Raw genomic sequence first — 22,669 nt, 5'->3', positions numbered from 1 at the left:
TAAAAAGGCAAAGAGGATGATTTCCCTCAGATGGCGCAACATGTGTGACGAAATCATTGTAGTCAACAACTTGCTGCAAAGAGTATTGTCCATGCAGTAGTGTGTCTGTGTCCAACACATCAGCGTTTTCTGGATTGTGCCATGGATAGTCTCTGCCCATAGCATCGCATGCAATGAATTAATGTGGTTAAGCCAATCATGGCTAAGGGCCACATTACTCTGCACATATAGCGGTGTTGAGATAAGCTCTTGAAGAGCTTTCATTAACTCATGTAACAATGCTTGTACTCTAGTTTACATTTAATGCGGACTAGCAATGACGCATTGTCACATAAGAAACACGGCAATATTTGATGTGCTTTCTCTATGTTCACCATTACATTGATTATGCTCCCTGGCAGATTGTATTGCCCCTCGTGGTTTAGCTCTTTGATTTGGGTAAATGGTATTCTTATGGGCAGTAGACGTGCTTTAGCTAGGGTGGCTGAATTGTAGCAATGAGTTTGCACACAAATTTGGCAGTTTATTGGCATTCAGGGAGTTCGCACATTTGCAAAAAAGTTTGATATGTTGTTCACCGATGGCATTGTATGCATTTTCGAGCATGGCAATTGCAATGAAATTCGGTGCTTGTAGTTGTTTCATGAAGAAAAGATTCCTATAAGAAGCACAAGGATTGGAAGGGGTGTTACTGTGATAAATTTGAAATACTTCAAGCTTCCTTTCGAATGTCTAGTACTTCCCACTCTGTCTTGCTTGTGTGTTGGAATTGCGTGAGATGTGGTTGCTCTATCACTACACATCTTGTAAACTTTTGAGCATATTTGCTTTTCTATCATTTTTGTCATTGGATATAGTCTCTTAAACTTTGCAATGATATACTTGCTACCACACAGTGTTTGTTCTATTAGTAGTTTTGTCCAAGATAGCAAATTCCGCCCTCGTTTACATTGATGGTGTGTAGTTGTTGTTCTAGGGAAAACAAAGCAACTACTCTCCACCATGTCGAATAGCAAAATAGCTTTGGGGCTAATCAACGTGGATTTTGAATTGTTTTTTATGCTTACAACTTTCCTAAGTTCTATATGATTTGTTATCTCTAAATCTAAATCGAAAGTCTCCAGAATAACACCTGGAATGTAATTTAGCATTGGAATCGTAGGTTGTTTCTAAGAACTTCAAAATGGCTTCTTCTAGATTGGTTGGCTCGAAGATGTAGTCATCCCCACGGAGACTAGCTTTGATATCAAGTCCTTGACATTATATGCATATTCAAGTAAATGAGTCAAAACCAAGAAGATGTTTCTATTGAGTGGAAATGATTGGAAGAAATTCAAGTCAATATCTAGTGTAGCTAGAGACTCCGCAACGAGGTGTTCCATTTGAGCTACAATGCTTCCAAAGGAATGCAACTAGAAGAGCGATAATGTTCACATTAAAGTCTCAATGGAACATACTAGTGAATCATTATTCGCTTCTAGCTAGAAAGAGTAATCCAAGATGCAACCTACGATTGTACTAGCTCAACATAAGTCCAATATTGCATATGAATGTTCCAATAGAACATGAAATCTTTTATTGAAGCAAGAAAATATATGAGGAAGCTCTTAATGCAAAAATTTCTAAACCAACCGGTGCCGGTTCTCATCAAACAACAAGAAGTTACTAACATAAATTGTGATTGAAATTGTGAAATTCAAAAATGAAAAGCGATATATTGTTATTTTCTAATAGTGAAATTCAGAAATGAAAAACAATATACTTGTTATTATCTAATATGTGAAGTTGAGACCGTAAGGCTAAACTAGCTCGGTAGTTGAATTTGTGACAATGTCCTAAACCATCCCGATGGTTGAAATTGTGACAGTGTCCTAAACCATCCTGGTGGTTGAAATTGTGACTGTCCTAAACCTGTCCTAAACCAGCTCGGTGGTTGACTATCCTAAGGACGTCCTAAACCAGCCCGATGGTTGACTATCCTAAACGTGTCCTAATCCAGCCCGGTGATTGAAATTGTGACTGTCCTAAACCAGTGCGATGGTTGAAAATTATTTTGCTTCATTATATACTTTAATTAGACTGTGTTTTGTCTTCTTTTAGTAGTAGCAAAAAGGGGGCTCACTATTCTATTGTTCCCGCATGTTGGGTCAGCAAACGAAATTGTATCTCAAGTTTCTGGATTAGAATCCGGACATTTCAATTGGGAAGAGGAGCTTTGAGGATTGTAAGTGCTTGTACATCAGGAAACTCAAAGACAAGAATGTTTCTTGTTGCAAAACACACATAGACTTTGACCTGGCCTGGCAAGCTATGAATTACTTGAGATCTGGTCATGTTGGAGCATTGCTCCATGGGGATCGATGCCCATGCCTCCTCGATGAATGCGCAGTCTATAGGCCACCTGGATCCTCATCGTGTGTTGCAAGGAAGGGCAAGTTTTGTAGCCTAAGGGTCTCTGTGGGAGCTAGTGGTTTGTTCAAAGGGAGACCGTGAGTGGCACTAGAATGAATGCATTCGCGGTACATGCAAACATTGCAGCTTGAAGCTAAAGAAGAAGACATTCAACGTCTGTCCAAATGAAATGAAGGAAGACAACCATGTTGCTCTAAAATGGAGGAGATTTCAAAATGTCAATGTTGAAGGACCCAATAAAAAGACATGGCTACTATCCTATAAGAGCACCCAGCCAAGGGAGCTTATAGGTCACATGATTAAATCCCTCCCAAAATATGTGCTTCACAATTTCACGGCCAGTTGTTGGCAAGATAAGCTATTCAGGACGTGCCTTGCCAATTTTCCCCATGACACTATTGTATATGTCATAGATTTTGCTGAAAATTATTCATTTCAAGAAAAAGATGAGATACAAAGTGCTCACTGGTACAACAGGCATATAACAATTCTTGTGCATATCACGTATAGTCATTTGCTTGATTCTTCCACGCCTGATGCCAATCTGCTTGCTGACTCACAGGAGTCCAGGTCAGTGCAATGTAAGTACCATTTCTACATTTCAGATTATAGGGAACATGACACCTTATTTGTGTAGCATGCTTTTCTACTGCATTGGGAATGACTGAAAAATAAAAATCCCCATGCAGAAAAATATAAAACAACATTGGGTGTGGTTAGATGGTGCTACCTCTCAATTTAAATCACTCGGTGGATTTTACTTCGTCTCAAGGTTCAACTCCCTAACCGGTCTAGACATGATGTGGAATTTCTTTGGGTCTAGCCATGGCAAGGGTGAACATGATGGATGTGGTGCTGTTATTAAGCAAGCTATGTTTAAACACCAATTAGCATGCCCTCAAGAAAAACTCAATGATGCCCATGATGCTGTAACATGGCTTACAACCAACCTCTCCACAGGCGCGCATTCAACATACAGTAAACAAAGCCTTAAGAATACTATAGTACGCAGAGTGTTGGATGAAGTGCAAAGGAGAAGCTAGCATGATTGCAAGAAAATTAAAGGAGTTCGTGGTTTGCACAGCTTATGGGGCTTTTGAAATGACCAACTAATTAAAACAAGAAAACTTTCTTGCTTTTGCAGTGCGTGCGTCATAGGGGATCATGATGATTGTGAGAACATTACAATTGTGAAGACATGGGAGCGAGTTCAAGTTTTCCCTCTACATTCAGATGGAGTGACAAACAATGGAGAGACAAATGACTCGCCATAGTTTGGGGAGAGTTTCGATGACCTCATTGACTATCTAGAAGAGAGGGATAACTTTGCACTTGTCGCAGCATTTGGGGAGAACGAGGAAGATGACCCATACTTTCTGTTGCAGTGCACAAAACCTAAGCACAAGGTTGAGGAAACATTTCAGGATAATTGGGGAACAACCTATGAGAAGTGTAATGTAGTTGTCGAAGCTTTTTGGTACCAAAAAACATCCAAGAGGGGCTGCAATTGCGAACTGCTACATAAGAGCCCACAAACATGTGTGTACTCTCATCTAGTAAGAGCTATTAAGTTCCAGATGCAATCTGTGCCACAACGAAAGAAGGGCAAGATTTTTTTCAAATTGGATTTAGACACACATGAGCACATCTTGGTGTGGAGAGGTGGACGAGGACAGCTGAGATAGTACTAAGAAAATGTATGTAGTCTCATTACAAGGAAATAATATGTCCACTTGTCCTAGAAAATGGAATTTGTATTTGAGACTTTGCTTCTTTATAGTATATCCCAAACAACCACCGTGCTGGTTTATTAAATTGTTTTTGTAAATCCTAAACGGGAAATCCCATGCTTGTTTTTAGTATATCCCAACAACCACCGTGTTGGTTTCCCATAACGAATCCACACATCCACAAATCCATTCATGTTAATAGAAGCAAACCTCCGTGCTGGTGGCTGTTAATATCCTAGTGCAACCAACCACCGTACTTGGCGATCACTTATCCTGCACTACTGTCGTGCTATCCCTACACTACTACTGTGCTATCCTAAAATTTGTTGCACAGTGCTATACTAAAATAGTCCCCTTTCAACTGTTTAGCATTTTGTTAACCATCAGATTTCATCCCATGCTTATTTTTAGTATATCCCAACAACCATCGCACTGGTTTCCCATAATGAATCCACACATCCTACAAATCCATTCATCTTGTAATAATAGAAGCAAACCATTGCGTTGGTGGCTGTCAATATCCTAGTGCAACCAACCACCACGCTGGCGATAACTTATCATGCACTACTACCGTGCTATCCCTACACTATTGCCATGCTATCCTAAAATTTATTGCACAGTGCTATACTAAAATAGTGCCCTTTAGACTAGTTATCGTTAACCGTTAGATTTTCAACCACTGGACTACTTAAAACATTTAAGTACTAACATGGAAGCAGGTCGATACAAAATCAAGTATTATGAGCACCATGAGAAAGTCCACAAGTCCAAGGAATGTCTGCAAGATTTTTATTTTTTCAAGATACGACGACATTTTACGGCTCAAGGAAATTCCAGACTCCCAACTATCTTATCAGTCTCTCTATAGCAAGCATCTCCTAGCTCTTTAGGCTAGTCTGATTGACAATGGCATACCTCTTCGCACACTCGGATTACACATTGCTTGCTTGACTCTACTGACTTGTATGCCCATAGTAACTCCTCCTTTCACTGGGGATCCTCTTCATCCTGGTCTTTGTGCTCTATACATCTTCGCGCCTCTATCATGTGCTGCCAAAAGAAACCTATATCATGAGCTTGACAAGTACCTTAAAGGAGCAGGAAAAACAATATCCAAGGAAATTGATATTCACATCTCTGCCGACTCTAAGTAATACACCCACCACCGAAGCATGTCCTCCTTGCAATTATTTTCCTCCTTCTCCGGGTCTGTTTCTGCGAGGATGCCATCCAACATTGTTTTCAGATAGAAAAAAGCGTTCCAAAGTTTTGTAGGTATGCCATATATTTGCAATAGGTGGATCGACAATAAGTGGATCAGTGTACAAAGTTTGGTTCGGCAGTCAAACTTTTGGGGCTAGATTTCATAATGGGCTCTTAGTTGTGTCTACACTACACTTAAATACTACACTTAAATAGGGAGAGAGTTCATTGAGCCCGACCTTCTTGTCTAATCAAAATCTTTGAGTTCATTGAGCCTGACCTTCTCATTCTTCAGTCTCATGTTAGTTGTCTAATCAAAATCTTTTGTCTCACATTAGTTGTCTAATAGAAATCTTTCATCTCACATTAGTTGACTAATCGAAATCTTTCAGTCTCACATTAGTGAATTGTATCGCATTTAACCATTGCCAATATTCATTTTACCCAACGGCACTACTGGATTTCCCAATGCTTTTTCGCAAGTTAGGACTGCTCAGTACATGCGGCTATTATGTACTAGCACCATTGATAGTAGATAGGGCTATCATGTACTAAGCAATCCTAATAAGATAATTCTTAATGCTCGTGAGGAAGATCATTCAAACACCATATGTCCTACGATCAAAACTCTTGACAAAATGCTCTCTGGTTTCAACCAGAGAAGAGCAATGGATAATCCCAATCATGGAATGGTTGGGTATGGTTAGGTAGCCTACTTAAGCAATCAACATGCCTTATGTCTACTCCCTATCTTATACTTGATTACCAAAGAATACTGTTGCATGTAGGATGCACGACATATTCAAAATTGCCAAGCTTTGTTGAGTTGTCAAATACTCAAGGAGCTAATGAGTCGTGTTGATGACCTTTGATCAATCAAGTAATGTCTCTATTGCTTGAGAGACTTCACATGGGCATAAAGTTCCTTATCGTGGTAGGACAATTCACCTTTGCATCTACAAGAATTGTACTTTAGAAAGCCATTGGATGGTTTTATTGTGACATCAAACCTGCTATATGCTTGCATGACGTAAAACTTCAAATGCCATGTTACAATCTAAAAGATTTGCTCTAGGATCCTTTGCAATGAATACTTTGCGATTGTTGCTGATCCTTTGTCCATACACATGGCTTATCTTTTGCAATGAATGCTTCGTGCTTGTTACATGCTCGTTGCTGATCCTTTGTCCATACACATGGCTTATCTTTCTTTGCAAGAGCAGAAAAAGACAAATAAGTCCTTTAATGTAGGGAATATGTTTCCTATTACAATTTCAAGCCAAGTAAACTCCTACACTCATGCACCTTAATTCTGAGCAAGAGTGGCCTTCACCTATCTTCATCAATGCTCACTCCATCATGAAACACAATACTTCAAGGAAAGCATGAGAAAGGAACAATTCTACAATTAATGCAGAATTGATGCTTGGAGAGACATGCATATCTATTGTTCAAGTGTTAAACATAATCTTCATGGATAAAGTAGATGAGGATGTTAACAAGGCACAATTACAAACTTATTGAAGTAGGGTTTAAAGATTCTAGTGATGGTTCTCATAGAGGTTGAAGAGAACTTGCCTTCTTTTGATGGCTATTTTCCAAGTAGTTACTTCTTTGAGGATCTTATTATTATTATCATTATTATCTTTTAAAAACAAACTTGTCGAATTTATTGGAGAGTGGTTAGCCCTTCAAAAAAGAAAAGACCTTACTTACAAAAATTGGTCAAGTTTTGTAGGCTGAGCTGCCCTCGACCCTGTGATGATCTTATTGAGTGCTCTAGAGGCAGTCTATAAGACTTGTCCTTTTGGGACACAAGTACAATGAGGGCTACAGAAGGGCATGAGGAAGGCCTCATATACCCTAATGAGAGAAGCTCTACAATTATTTCCTTGATATCATTATCATTGTTTAAAGGATTAGACTGGTAGAGAGGTTTATGTTCAATGACTCTACAACATGTGTGGGTCTTAATTGCCACCTTGATCGAAGGGCTCTTATGTGGTGCTAATCGCAAGATGTTGATTTGGTTTGCTGGTCACCTAGTCGATTTTACCGATCGGTGATTCTGGAAAATGAGCTGGTGGAAATCTGTAGCACAAATTCCCATTATTGTTGATGGAGTAGGGAAGGTCCATGGGGAGTCCTTTTCAAAAGCCAGAATCCTACTGGACTCCGATCGGAAAGGGCGATATGTGGCCTTTCCCAACTTTAAAGGGGAGTGGCAACAGGGAGGGATGGGTTGTCGCCATGTGGATGCTTGTCCACCGGTTTTGGGGAGGCAAATTGTGCACGTGCAAGGTGTTTTGATTGGACAGTGGAGGTTTGATCTCAACCGACAGACGAAGGTCTAATCTGTGCGGTCCTGAGACGGGGGACACAGGGATGCCATCTAAATGTGACTAAAAGGTTGAGGGATGGGACATTCCAAGAGAGGGTTGGGAAGAAACGAGGGGAGGCTATGTTCTCAAGGGGAATGTCGAGGAGGGGGACATGTAAATATTTCCATGAAAATAATAAGAAGATTAAAAAATGATAATCCAAAGTTGAAACAAACATTGGATTCTTGCTGGAATTGAAGGATATCAAAAATCTCTCAGAAGAGTAGAGCCAAGCTCAGCTATGGCGGTTGCACCTCAGAAGCTCGGCTATGGCTGCTCTCAAGCTCAGCTATGGCTTCAGCCTCCTCTTCGACCTTCCTTTTGATCTTGAAAAGCCTGCATCCAGCCACTTTTAGCTCCCCTTCTCTTCCCTTTTAGCTTTGCCGCTTTTTTGCCGTAGCCACGATCGCCATCTGGCTATGGCGGACGGATCTGCGGTTCTTCGCATCACGTGTCTTGTCCGTTGTGCCCTTCTTTAGTTGCCGCCCTTGCTTGTAGGTCGTGAGTTGTTGCATTGACGTTATCAGACCAAATGCATGGTTTGCGGTCCGCTGGCACTCCTTGAATCCTTTTTGCCTCGGCTGTGTTGCCTTCAAGCCCTCTGCAATGTCGTGCGATGATCTATCCGCTCACAATGCCCCTGATTGGAAGGAATTGATAGCCTCTTCTGGCCCCCTGCAGCTCGTTCCATTGGAGAACGGTGTCAACGGCTGGGCTTCTCCTCCTGGAGATTTGTTTCACGTTCGTGGACCCGAGTATTTCAGCAAAAAGCAGAAAGTAGCTTCTGCAGACTGGCTCCTGCAGCCCCTTGGGGTGGACTGGCTCAAGTCCAAATTCAAACTCGATCACGTTCTCTCTCGTCCCGACAATCGTGTGATTCAAGCGCTGGAGAAGGCTCACCAGCGTGGGGAAGGTCACAATGCATTCATTTTTGCAGTTAATTTGCAAGTTCCCGGCAGAGATCATCATAGTGCGGTATTCTACTTCGTCACCGAAGAACAGATTCCGAAGGGCTCTCTCTTCCATAGGTTTATACACGAGGACGATACCTTTAGGAACAGTCGATTCAAGCTGGTAAACAGGATCGTTCGAGGCCCTTGGATTGTGCGTGCCACGGTGGGCAATTATGCGGCTTGCTTGCTTGGAAAAGCTTTAACCTGCCGATACATTCGAGGTCCGAACTACTTAGAGATCGATGTGGATATCGGGTCTTCCACCCTAGCGAGTGCCATTGTGCATCTCGCTCTTGGTTACGTGAGTACTGTCACCGTAGATATGGGTTTCTTAGTAGAGGCGCAGACAGAGGAGGAGCTTCCAGAGAGGTTGCTAGGTGCTGTCCGAATTGCGCAAATTCAGATGAGCTCAGCAGTTCCGGTTGAGGTCTCCCAAGAAGCATCTCTTCATAGCCCTGGCTCTGGTTCCTCCTGGAGACGCTTTAGCAGGGGAATATCTTTTCGGGGACATACAGCAAAACCGAAGATTGAGGCAGAAGAAGGAGAACAGCAGGTGCAGATTGCACCCACGAGCTGAACTAGGTAAGTGAGAAAGGGGGCGGCCATGGAAGTATGGCATCAATTTTGTTTAAAATTTTATAGCAATATCATCGGAAATGCCATGCGCTTCTGGACTTTATATGTCTGCCATTCTTTCAAATGTTCACGAGATTAAAGGTCGTCTTCCAAACGTTTATGCTCGTGCGTTGTAGTTTTCAACTATCATGTGTGGGTGTGTGGATTTGTATGTGTGAGAGCATACTTTTATACTATGGTCTACACCCACTGTTGGCTCTGATGACGTCGGTGGGGATGTCATAGTAGCTAGTCCCTGCTATGCATGATGGAGTTTATGGTTCTCAATCTTATGAGTGACTCTCGTGAGATTGAAACTGCACTATGTTGTGTTTTTAGAGGATGAGTTTGGGAATGTTCCTGGATTCATCTAGGTATATTCAACTATCATGTGTTTTTTGCTTTTTGTTTTTGCTGACCTAATCTAAACGTGTGAAGTATCTGAAAGCTCTCTGATAACAGCATGTATCTGTGTAGACTCACATGGTTTTTCTTGCAAACAATTGGCGTTACCTAGCATGGTTACAGGCGGTGGTTACTTTTGCACATGAACTCCATCCTGCAATGCAGGTCGAGTTCTTAGTAACTGCTCGTTGCGTCAAGAGGAATGCTGCGTTTGTAGCATGGTAGAACTGAGTCCCTTTGTTGTCAAAAGAACGCATGCTGACGTCTAGCAGTCTATGCATTACACTTTATTCAGGCAGGGGAGGGGATAATTTTTCCAGACCGGTTTTGATCCTGTAAGTAGATCTTATTCCCCACAAATGTCTATCGATTCTATGGATCATGGTGACCCAGTAATGACAGGTGTAACTCTTAAGAATAATGAGACTTTGACTCCAGTTAAGGGCTTACAATTTGTTTGATCCTCAGGTCAGGGAGGTGGTGAGATGTCCACAGTTTGTGCAATCCATGGCTTATGATATGTAAAAAGCTCGTAATCTTGCTAATGAAGAGGGATATGAAGGATAAAATTAGCCTGTTGAAGTATGATTGTAGTAGTTCCCCAAATGAATTTGAAGAATGGATTAGTGAAATCGAGGATTATTTCCGGTGATACCCAAAAGGTGACAAAGTTAACATCCAGTTTGCTTCTTTTCATTTGGAGGACAATGCACATGCTTGGTGGAGGCATATGATGCAGGAGGTTCAGGAAGGTATCAAGCATGAGATTTTATCATAGGAGTTGTTCAAGCATGAGGTCATCCTTACCTTTGTTTCTCCCTTGCTCCCGGATCAATACATTTGCTAGCGGTAAGAGTTGGCCCACCCAACAAGGTTCAGTTAGGAATTATATCAGACAATTTTGGAGAAGGGAGCTGACGATTAAATGAAGATGGTGGAAGTTTATACTTGGTCTTCTTGGGGGTCTTGCTTCAGATGTGTCGCTTTCCAAGCCTAAAACTTGAGATGAAGCAATCTAGTTGGTAGAATTGTTTTAGTGAAAATATAATTCAAACATCTCGGTGCTGGCCTTTTTAGTAAGGCACCTAATATGGATCAGGGCACAAGAGAAGATACTTGGAACAGGAGACTGTTTCAGCTCCTACAACAGGGGATCAATTCATCTCACTGTCAAATCAAACAAATTTCTAGGCCATGGTTCAGGGGCTGAGGATGCATGTGGCGGGAAAGAACATAAGTACAGATTAGATGTTAAAGATGAGCTGAAAGAACATCTGACCAAGACATTGTTGGATGAGGAGGAAAGGAAAGCTTATGTTGCTAGTGTGGTGAGAAATGAACTGTAGATTTTAGAACTGAGGTGGTGAACTGAGTATGGTTATTGAATTTGTGAGGAGTTTGAAGCTTGTTCTGCAGTACAAGCAATTCTGATAACAAGATAGAAGATTGCTCATTTCCATCTGACCAAGGTTGATGTTCAGGCCAACTCTTTCAGAATATGGAGTTGTAAGGTGTGATGAAAGAATGTATGCCATGGGGTGATGATTTTGAAAGTAATAAATGCTTTAAGAAGAGAGACGCCAAGTACAAGAAATTGTACTTTTATGAGATTGCACACAGCACCTCTGTGGAGGTAGAGAGTTGCGAGGAATCTCACCAGTTGGTGAAGAGGAAGTATATTGGGATACACAGGCTGTTTTTTTGCAAATATCAAAAGATGCCTACCATGGGTTGACTATTAGCCGTTAATACGTCGAAGGGACAAATGGAAGAGATATCTAGTTGCTTTTGGACACTGGTAGTGCACACAGCATTAACCCTTCTACTCTACAAGGAGTGAGAGTGTTGGCTACAGACCTGGAACACAGCTTGAGGGTGGAGGTAGCTAATGGAGATTACGCTGTCCGTTCTTCGTTTTGCTACAATGTTACTGTTAAGCTTCATGAGCATTATTGGGTGATAAGCTTGGGGAAGCTCACTATGAATCTGATTTCTACTTAGCATACCAAGGTGGGCTGTTTTAGTGAAGCATATTGAGCAAATCAATAGAAACTTAGAAACTTATGTGCTGAACATTGACATCAACTCTACCAAGGAGAAAGGCTTACATGTGAAAGATGTCCATATATCCGAGCTTCTGCAGGACAAAGAGGGGGAGGCCATGCCATCCATTTAGTGGAAGCATATAAACCAATTAAGAAAGCTCCACACAGAATTATTTCATTGCTCATAGCCAATCTCCCTTTGCCGCACAATTGCTTTTGGAGGCAGGTATTGGGATTGCATCAGCTCTTTGCTACGACAAGCAAGTGTGCATTTATGGAACAAACCATTGAGTACCTTGGTCACATCATTACACCTGATGGTATTTCAGTGGACCCTGCTAAAGTTAGGGTGGTAAAGGAGTGGTGAAGGCCTTAGAATTCTATCCAACTGAAAGGATTTCTCGGGTTAGCTTCATTCACATTTGGGATTCCAAAGCTGAGGCGTCTTTTGACGATCTCAAGCAAGGACAAAGAGGGGGAGACCATGCCATCCATTTAGCTGAAGCATATAAACCAATTAAGAAAGCTCCATACAGAATTATTTCATTGCTCGTAGCCAATCTCCCTTTGCCGCACAAAGAGGGGGAGACCATGCCATCCATTTAGCGGAAGCATATAAACCAATTAAGAAAGCTCCACACAGAATTATTTCATTGCTCATAGCCAATCTCCCTTTGCCGCACAATTGCTTTTGGAGGCAGGTATTGGGATTGCATCAGCTCTTTGATAAGACAAGCAAGTGTGCATTTATGGAACAAACCATTGAGTACCTTGGTCACATCATTACACCTGATGGTATTTCAGTGGACCCTGCTAAAGTTAAGGTGGTAAAGGAGTGGTGAAGGCCTTAGAATTCTATCCAACTGAAAGGATTTCTCAGGTTAGCTTCATTCACATTCAGCCAATAGAGCAGCTGCACTCACAGATTTGCTGACAAGATGTGCCCACATTTGGGATTCCAAAGCTGAGGCGTCTTTTGACGATCTCAAGCAAGCCTTAGTTACTGCTCCAAGACTTATATGTCCTGATTTTCTGAGTCATTTATTGTAAGACTGATGCCAATGGGAGAGGCACAGGTGCCATTCTTAAACAACAGCTTGGGATCATTGCTTATGAAAGTCGGAAGCTCTCAAAAGAAGAGGTGGTTTATGCTACTCATGGCCAATAAATGTTTGCAAATATCCATGCCAACAGGAAGTGAAAGCATCACTTATATGACAATTATTTTAAAGTTAGGATTGATCATATGAGGAGCTTCAGATGTTTCACGTCACAACTTACCCTCTCGCAAAAACAGCAGAGATGGATGGAATTCCTGCAATCTTATGATTTTAATATCGAGTACCAGGACAATGTGGTGGCTGATGCAGTCTCAAGAATGTGGGCTTGTCAGACCCATGTGATTTCTAATTCACACAAGTGGATGCTTGGAATTCAAGAAGAGTCAAGATCTTACAGTTTGGAATATCTAGCTTTCAGATTTGAAGGGGGACTTTATGGTACCAAAGCAAGGTCTATCTTAGTCCCAATTCTACCTTCCAAAGTTATGTTTTGGAAGAATTTCATAGTTTCCTTCGCAAGGCATGTTGGGCTCAATAGGGCTTATGATAGAGTAAAGATATGGGAAGGGGTTATGGAAGGATGTGATTGACTTTGTCAAGCAATGTAAACCTTATAGCAGAATAGAGAAGATAATTTAATTCCTTTTGGACTTTTACGACCACTGCCAGTTTCTGAAGGTAAAAGGATGGATTTCATAACAGGGTTACCTCCACTAGTAAAGGATGGAATAGTATTTATGGTGGTAGATAGGATGACAGAGACTATATATATATATATATATATGGAGCATGTCTTCATATATATATATATATATATGGAGCATGTCTTCAGGCTGCATGGGTTGCTATAGGAATTTGTTAGTGATCGAGATGCAAGTTTCATGAGCAATTTGAGGAAAGAGCTCTTCTCTTTAATGGGAACTTTGTTGACTCCTGCTACTGATGGCAGACTGAAAGAGTTAATATGGTTAGAAGAGTTTCTCAAATATTTTTGCTTTGAGGCACAAAAGTCTTGGGATAAATGGCTGAAGTTGGCAGAGTTCTGTTATAACTCAACTAAAGGGAGGTTTGCCAATAGCCACGAGTCCCTTTGAAGCTTTACATGGGTGCCAAGTCATGCATCCATCAACTATAGTTGACAAGTAGATTGCATCAAAGTGCACAAGAAGACTTGGAGAAATGGAAGCCATTCTACAGTTGGCAAAGGATAATCTTTACTAAAGCACAAGCAAGAATGAAGACTTATGCTGATGCCGACAGGAGGGAGCTGGAAGTTGAGGAAGGGAATATGGTCTATCTCAGATTACATAAGCGTTGTTATGCATCCCTAAAGGGTAATACCAATACTAAGCTTGCAAATAATTGTATGGACCCTACAAAATGAAGAGGAGGCTTGGTAAGGTTGCTCATGAGTTGGAACCACTAAAATATACAATGTATTTCATGTTTTATTTTTGAAGAGACATGCTGATGCTATTTTTTAGCAGAGTTACCTCTCTATGGAAGAAAGTGGACATGGAGAATCGTACCAGAAAATATTCTTGGTTTTAGAGATCATATACTTTGGAATAATGTGCTTGTTAAGTACTATGTTCAAATAGAAAGGACTTCCGGAAGATGAATCCTCGACAATCTTCTACTATTGTGTAGCAATCTCCATACCTTTTGGACTGAGTTGAAGATTTTGTTTGGGTCGGAATTTGTTTACCCAAGAGATACCGCAATCTTTCAAAACTGAAGAGTTAACTGTACATTGAATTCCAGAATTCTTCTACATGAACAGTTTGCAAAGGAGTAACTATTCCAGTAACTTCTTGACCATGAACAATATTGTGGATAAAATCATTTTTCAAGTAGAAAGGATTTGTATCAGAACATCATACTTAGTCTATGTGATCGCTTATCACGGCTAGAAAGCCCTCAATGAGTAGTGTAGGATTGAGGATTGATAACAAATTTGTTAAATTTAGAGTTTGTTTATTAAGCCACCAACTGGGAGCATTGCTATTAAGAGTTTGTTAAATTTAGAGTTTGTTTATTAAGCCACCAACTGGGAGCATTGCTATGGATACCATGTGGCATCAGAGTACATACATGGCTTGCTGGGGTAAATTTTCTTCTTAAACTATAAAAGCCTGCAAACTCTAGCATGAGGTAGCTTTTAATTTTGAAGTCTAGGAGCGTTGGCTCTAATTAGACATGGATTATACCAAGCTTATGATCTTGCCAAGTAGGTGGACTCTTATCCTCTTACTCTGTTTGCTGTTTATGTGTAGCCCATGATGGCTCTTGTACCTATCATGTGCATTTGTGTATTATGTAATGGGATTTATGAATTGTAGGTCTCTATTATATATGAGCAATAAAGATAGAACTTAGGCATTTCTATACAACTTTCCTATTTCATGTGCTTTTCGTTTTGTTTCACCCCAAGCAAGAAAGTGAAAAGCCTCTCCCGAGGAGCGTGCTCCCCCAGTAAGCATCTAGCTGGCATTCCCCATATACCAAGCAGAGACTCCCCGAATCCATCTGTCCGAGAAATCCATCCTTCGCATGGTACCCTCCAAAAAACGGCTGCTTCACCTTGTCTGGTTCTCAGGTGCTGCCAATGACGGACAGGTTTCGGTGGACATCGTTCGGGTGGGCAAGCAAGGAGGCCATCGGGTGGCTCTGCAATTCAGTTCGGATAGGCTGCGATGGAACTAGCCACCTGTGCAATGAAACTAGGGAGGTCCTCACCCACCCAAAGGGGCTCAACTCCTGTGCATAGCTTGTATGCACCTATGCACAACCCAGAGGTTGGGCAGGATGTCTCCAGTGCCAAAGCACCGTGGATTTGTAGGGAACTGATGCTACGTTAAAGCTGTTGCACATGTGTAGCTTGTATTGCTTGCAGTTTCTATTGAAATGAAGGGCGAAAGGGGGAAAAGCAATGGTGCCAGGGTCGGAGCTTTGATACCAATGTAGAAAAGGGGGTAAGGACACATTAGAGAAGGGGGATGGAAGAGCGGAAGGGAGAGAGGATGAAGAGGAGCAGGAAGGAGAAGGAGAAGGAGAAGGAGAAGGAGAAGGAGAGAGAGGGAGAGAGAGAAAGAAAGAAAGTTTATTAAAGTCTTCGGAAGACCGATGGGTCTATGAGACTGTGAAAAACCTGATACAATGAGCTGTGGTAGTGGAGCTACTAAACAAGCATCCACACCAATGCAGAATGCAAAAAAATGCAAAATGGCAGTGCTGAATCCTAAGTACAACATAGTCATATCTCGACTATATATATCATCGTCGACATCATCATAACCATCATCATCATCATCAGCAGCAGCAAGACATCAGGATGGATGAGGTTGTGGAAGTGGAGGCATGAGGTCAGCAATAGAGCGCTGTTGTCCCCCCCCCCCCCCCAAGGGTGCAGTCTTGGTACGTCTCCTGGTCGTAGCTCTGCGTCTAACCAAGGCCACTGTGACCCCCGTCGGTCGCGGGCTTCGACCCTAAACAAGGAGGGGATGTCTCCAAGTGTGATCTGTGAGGCAACCCTCTGTCTGAGCTATCGGGTGATAGGCTCCGGGTCACGGTCATGTCGAGGTCTCGCCTTGTGGGGGTCTATGTGATCTGGCTGAAAGAACTCCATGATAGAGATATGAGAGGTATCAGTAGAGGAAGAAGTGTGCTCTTGTCTCCGTGCTCGGAGTATCCTATCGCGGTGTCTAAGCACCTCATGAATGAAACCAGCCAAACATCGCTAGTTTGGGTAGGAGAGGAAACAGGCCGAAACCCCATAACTATCTCTGAAGAGGCAGTAGAAACGCCCTCGGATCTTATAGTAAAAATAGGACACCTGAAGATGAAATGCTCCTCTGTCTCAACCTCCTGCATGTCACACAGTGGGCATATGCGCCTCTCCCTGGGTAACCGCTCTGCTATGCCGCTCTCGATACGAAGTCTGTGTGAAGAGAGAGAGAGAGAGAGATTAGATGTGACATCCAAAAGTGCATTGCACATGAAGGGAGCATACTTATATAGTACCTCCTTATCCCCTTTGACCTCTCTATCTTGCTAACACCCCAAGTACTAAGAATCCTAACCCCCACTAAGTTGGCCAACTTTTGGCCTTCATTACCTATTGCTCCTCTCTTGTGGATGCAAAGTTGAGGCCCCCAAAAGGACGGGAAGGACTTTTGGTTGCACATCATTGCCTCCTTATTAAACTTGAAGCTTTCCACAGGCTCATTCAGATGGGCAAATTTGGAGATTATTGCTTCCAAACTTCTTTAAAGGGAATCATGTAAAGTGTTGAACTCCCCTTCTAATTACGTAAAAGTCTTGAAGGCCCCTCCTTTTTCTCTGACCCTTCATGTCTCAGAAGAGAGAGCCGATGTTGTAGGATCAGATTGGTGCTCTGTTTTGCTTAGTTGTTTGTAGCCTCATGGCTGTAGATAGGCCAGTGCCAAGGTTGCCTACACATGAAGTACTTGTTTCTTTTGTGATAGTTGTACCCACCAATGTTAGAGCTTTGTAGTACGTATCTTCAGTTGCCTATCTTGTTGTGCAGATTTCCAGATTTGTGCGTGCTTTATTTTCAAGATCCAAGTGTTAGTATGATCTGTGGGAACCCTGTTCCACTGCGGGTGTAGTGATGTATTGGCTGCCCTATTATATCTGACAATCCATGGGGAATCGCACCCAGATCATGATTTTTAAGAGATTGATCATTGAGATAAGCAAGAGAAATTTGAAAGGTTGAATTGGAACCATGATGCAATACACTTATGATTTCTAATTATGCTTCTTTAGATGGAATTCTCAAGATAATTATAGAATAGCAAGCTACCACGTCGCTATTTTTGTGTTTTTCTGAATCCCCTTATTTTTTCACGCAATTTGCAAGTGCAGAAGAGAGCTTCATTTCAGGATATTTTGGTGCAAAGAAAAGCGCATCTAGTAGGGAAGATGGATGATAGTAGGGAGTAACAGTCTGATAATGCAGAAGCGAATTTGTGGTGTCATTGTTTTGATGAGCGTGTGTTTGCATGCACTGTGATAATGCAAAAGGGACTTTTTGGTCTCGCTGCAAGATTGGATAGCGACACCAATGAAAGAACATCCCAGCAATCACCCACCTATTGATTTTTAATCAGGTAGACAAGACAGTTGAATAGATTCACACATTCTTGAAGGAGCTGCTGTTGTCAATGTAGCTGGGCACCATCGATTTTCCCCGACTAACAACTAGACAGTTAAGCACAGTTGATTTGAAAATTGAGAATCAAGATTCTATTGTGTTTAGTTTAATTTCTGAAGGTCGTCTGCATTCTCATCTCACAATGTCTTTTTGCATTGTATCTCCGAATGTCTTTTGGCATTGTCTGTGTATGTTTGAGCTACTACTGTGTAGATCGCGTGGATCTACTCTTTCAGTTGTAGGTTTTGGTAAGAAGGTTAGATTAAGGCTGACAATTCATTTAGATGGATTTCCTTCAAATAATGATTTTCTTTCCATGTGTTTGGCGATGAAGTTGAGCCATGACTTATCCTTTTTGAAATGCCAATATTGTGTGCTAATGGTTGTTCAAATTTTAATTAGACTACTGAAATAAAACATTGCTTGTCCACGCTTGAAGGCTCCTTGAAAGGGATGGAGGAATTTGATTTCTTGATTGCAACCACCTGGCAGGATACTTTGTGCCTATTCAATGACTTGTTGGCCTGACATACTTCTCTTTGCTTGCTTGTTCAGCGCCATACACCCTTGGTGATATCATCACTGAGGCCCTACTCTCTTTACAAGTGCCACTAAACCTTGCTATGTGGTTTCTGATCTTCTTTAAGATTAGGATGATTCAAATGCATTAACTATTGGCTTTCTGAATTTAAAATGATCAGCTTTTTTGTTAAAGGTTTGCCTCTGTGAGTTGGTTTGAGTTATCAACAATATATATCCTGGCTTAATGTCATTTTCCAGCACCCACTTGAGTAAGCTGTTGGTTCAATGGCTTTTTGGCAATCGAAGTGTAGCCTTCATCAGGGGTGTTGCTTTGATGCCATTAGTGTCAGGATTTTGTACGAAAGTGTGTGAAGTCAGTAGAGCATTGGAAGAGACTTTGTCAGACTACAGTCACAATGTGGTTTATTATTTTTTCTTAAGTCAGTAATGCACAACTTCATTGAACTTAGGAGATTGACCTTTTAATGTTTGTATCTTCCCATCATTCCAGAAGGATGAATGTCTTGCAGGAGATCTTACTGGAGCTAATGCTAGCTGGTAATGTCTAGGTAACTGTATCAAATTATGTGCATGTCCAAGCAGCCTGGAGTTTTTTGAAGAAGTATAGATTGAATGCAATCAATTTGGTCCTTTATCGTCACCAACCAGGTTATGGCAAACTGAGTGGCTTGAGGGTCATGTAACACTTGCTAGACAAAGGCTGCCACCTCATCATTCATGGATAGGGTTTTACAGTATATATGGTCATTGTGTAGCCTTCAATCCTTATCTTGGTGAGCACTTTCTTAGGGAAGTACATTATTCTTTGTTTATTCAAAGGCAAGTTTAAGTGACAGAGTGAGCCAAAAAGAGTCAATCATGTGATGTCAGGTGTTTTATGGCAAAGACTTTACCATAGACTGGCATTCTACCATGAAAGTTTCTTCATCAGTCAGTCACACACACAATGGCTCATAACTATTTTGCATTGGTTCTAAATGAGAAAGGTATATGAAGACAGAATCGTAGAGGTGATGAGAAACCACCACTCGAGAATTTTATACTTGAAGAGGTGAAAAAAGAGGGTCAAAAGGAGCAAAAGGATGCATAATATGATGAACTATCTGCAGAGGATGTTCTTTTGTAAGGATTCATGTTTGTAGATAGAGGTTAAAGTATTTGCATATTATGTTTTGAACTATGAATACACCTAGAATTTCGGCATTGTAGATCCTTCTATAACAGGTATCAGACAATAAGGGACACCTGCATTGATCTTAAATTATAGATCAGGTTATAGAAAGATCAGCTTGTTGCATGTGCAAAGAAAATGACGTTTTTACTTGGAAATTACTCTCATTAGCAGCAAAAAAGCTTGCAAAGAATTGGAATGTTGGATGAATCAAATGAAATATGTGGGGCTGATGGTGAGTCAAGAGGAGAAAGTTCTTCCATTAGACACGAGTGCACTTGCTGCCATAATTGGGGCCTTAAGGAATTGTTGCTAGAGTTGTACATAGAGATCTTTTTAGAAAGCTTAATAAAACCACCTCTTCTTGCTTTTAAAAGACTTTGAAGTGGTCTTTATCACACTCCTTGATATTGATACATGCTACGCTACCATTGCTCAACCAAAAAAGTAAGAAATCATGGATGACCATACCTTATTTGTTGGTCTTAAGAAACAGTTACTACACTAAGTCTATGTTCTACATGAAAACATGTGGTTTCATACCAGCTGAGAATTTAGGATATCTCTAATGTGTTAATCACAAAGGTCGATCTATATTATGACATAGTCAAGATGAGGATAGAAGATCAACACAATCCTTTGTCAAATGAAGTGCACTTTATGCTATAGGAAAGGCTTATTCATTACAAGAATCAATATAGAGTATTGTCGTGAAACTATAGAACAATTTATGGCTCTCATATGCCAAGTTGATTTAACCCTAGAGATATAACAAAAAGCAAAACTCGAGACACTCATGGGAAGGAACTTCTGTTATCTATTACAGTGAGTTCAACAAAGTGGGAAGTTCATCCTTTTTCCCAATTCTTGCTTCTTCTAGGGTCCCAAGAGAAGAAAGAATATGTGAAATCCATAGAGGAGGTGGAAAATGAGGGAATTTCATCCTTTTTCCCAATTCTTGCTTCTTCTAGGGTCCCAAGAGAAGAAAGAATATGTGAAATCCATAGAGGTGGAAAATGAGCAATATGTGAAATCCATAGAGGTGGAAAATGAGCAACATCTTCTATCCTCTGTCAAATGAAGTGCAATTTATGCTATAGGAAAGGCTTATTTATTACAGGAATCAATATAGAGTAGTGTCATGAAACTATAGAATAATACATGGCTCTAATATGGCAAGCTGATTTATCCCTACAGAGATAACAAAAAGCAAACTCAAGAGACACATTCAATGCAAGGGAGGAACTTTTTTAATCTATTGCAGGGAATTCAACAGAGTGGGAAGTTCAGCGTTTTTCCCCATTCCCACTCCTTCTAAGATCCCAAGAAAGAAAGTTTATTAAATTCTTCAGAAGATCGTGGGTCTATGAGACTACGAAAATCTTGATACAACGAGCTGTGGTAGTGGAGCTACTAAACAAGAATCCATACCAATGCAAAATGCAAAAAATGCAAGAATGCAGAATGGCAGTGCTAAGTCCTAAGTACAACATAGTCATGTTGATGGTTGACTATATATTAATCTCAGCATCATCATCAATATCATCATCATCCCCAGTAAGAGCAAGATATCAGGATGGATGAGGCAGTGAAGGCATGAAGTCGGCAATAGAGTGCTGTCAACCACTTAGAGGTGCGGTCCTGGCACGTCTCTTGGTTGTAGCTTCGCGTCTAACCAAGGCTACTGTGACCCCTATTAGTTGGGCTCCAACTCCAAACAAGGAGAGGATGTCTCCAAGTGTGATCTGTGTGGCGACCCTCTGTCTGAGCTGTCGGGTCACGGGCTCCGAGTCACAGTCATGTTGAGGCCTCGTCTCGTTGGGGTCCATGTGATCTAGAAGAAAGAACTCTGCGATAGAGCTCTGAGAGGGATCAATCGAGGAAGAAGTCTGCTCCTGTCTCCGAGCTCGGAGTATCCTTTCGCAGTGTGTGAGTGCCTCATGAATGAAACCTGCCAAACACCGCTGGTCTGGGTAGGAGAGGAAACAGGCTAAAATCCCATAACTATCCATGAAGAAGCAATGGAAACGTCCTCGGATCTCATAGTACACAGGACACCTGAAGATGAAATGCTCCTCTAACTCAACCTCCTGTATGTCACACAATGTGCATATGCGCCGCTCCCTGGGTAGTTGCTCCGCTCTGCCGCTCTCGATACGAAGTCTGTGTGAAGAGACCCGGAATTGTCCAAGAGAGATCCTCAGCGAGTGGGGTAGGTGAATCTGTGTGTATCCTGGTGGGTCAATGAAACCCTCCGCTGTGATATGTAAGAAGTTATCTCTGTAGAAGCTAAGCTTCATTGGGAGTTCACTGGGTTCCAACCAGGTTTGAAAAGTGTGTAGCTGTAGTAGATTCTCACGTATAACCTGATTGACCTCGTGTGATAAGAGGGGAGAGAACAGAGCATCCATGCTATATTGGAAGGGAGGTAGTCTATCCATGTGGAGCCCTAGTTGCTCAAACCATCTCTCTATACGTGCAGACTAGCACCTCTGATCTCCTCCTGTAGCAAGTGCCATAGAAGAGGATAGAGCTATCCATGGTAGCCTGCTACGCCCCGAGGTATAATCCCTATATTCCCTAGCTCGGTATAGATATGTGATGTCCTGAAATGCAGCATCTAGGTATAAAGGGGGTGACCCAAACTCAACCTGAATGATCTGGTGAGGAATGGATGACTTACCACGAATCATCCATGATAACATGAGAATCTGTAGCCGCTCCACACGGGCCCATTCTGTATCCAACAAGTCTGGCCCCCAACAAGGACTGCCGTACATCCCCGTTGGGCGAGCCAAGGAGTCAAAAAGCAACCCCTTGGTGTGTGGATCTTGAAAGTGCAAGTGGAAGTACTGCCTCTCTAGCTTAGCCAATGAGGCATACCCTCTACTCAAGTGTGCCTACATCGCGGGTCTCATAGTGAAGCTCGGTGTGGAGAAAACCCCAAGATAAGTGTATGATGAAAGTATCT

General features: G+C 41.6%; 1 pseudogene across 5 annotated transcripts; it reads left to right on the top strand.

Moving 5' to 3' along the window:
• The first annotated feature begins 7,920 nt into the window (after window positions 1–7,920).
• LOC147887710 (protein ENHANCED DISEASE RESISTANCE 2-like pseudogene) lies at window positions 7,921–19,848 on the top strand (annotated as a pseudogene). Of its 5 annotated transcripts, XR_015543152.1 has the most exons (3): window positions 7,921–9,261; window positions 19,037–19,300; window positions 19,398–19,848. The product of XR_015543152.1 is annotated as a protein ENHANCED DISEASE RESISTANCE 2-like pseudogene, transcript variant X4 (transcript). The 5 variants fall into 5 exon arrangements; XR_015543153.1 differs by lacking the exon at window positions 19,037–19,300; XR_015543151.1 differs by having other exon boundaries at window positions 19,076–19,848.
• The last annotated feature ends 2,821 nt before the right edge of the window (window positions 19,849–22,669 follow it).

This window comes from Dipteris shenzhenensis, chromosome 22 (assembly GCF_047967505.1).
Source record: "Dipteris shenzhenensis isolate YYH24624 ecotype China chromosome 22, Dip_SZ_1.0, whole genome shotgun sequence".
Lineage (NCBI taxonomy): Eukaryota > Viridiplantae > Streptophyta > Polypodiopsida > Gleicheniales > Dipteridaceae > Dipteris > Dipteris shenzhenensis.
Note: the sequence above shows the minus strand (reverse complement) of the source record. Positions and strands in the feature narration are given on the sequence as shown.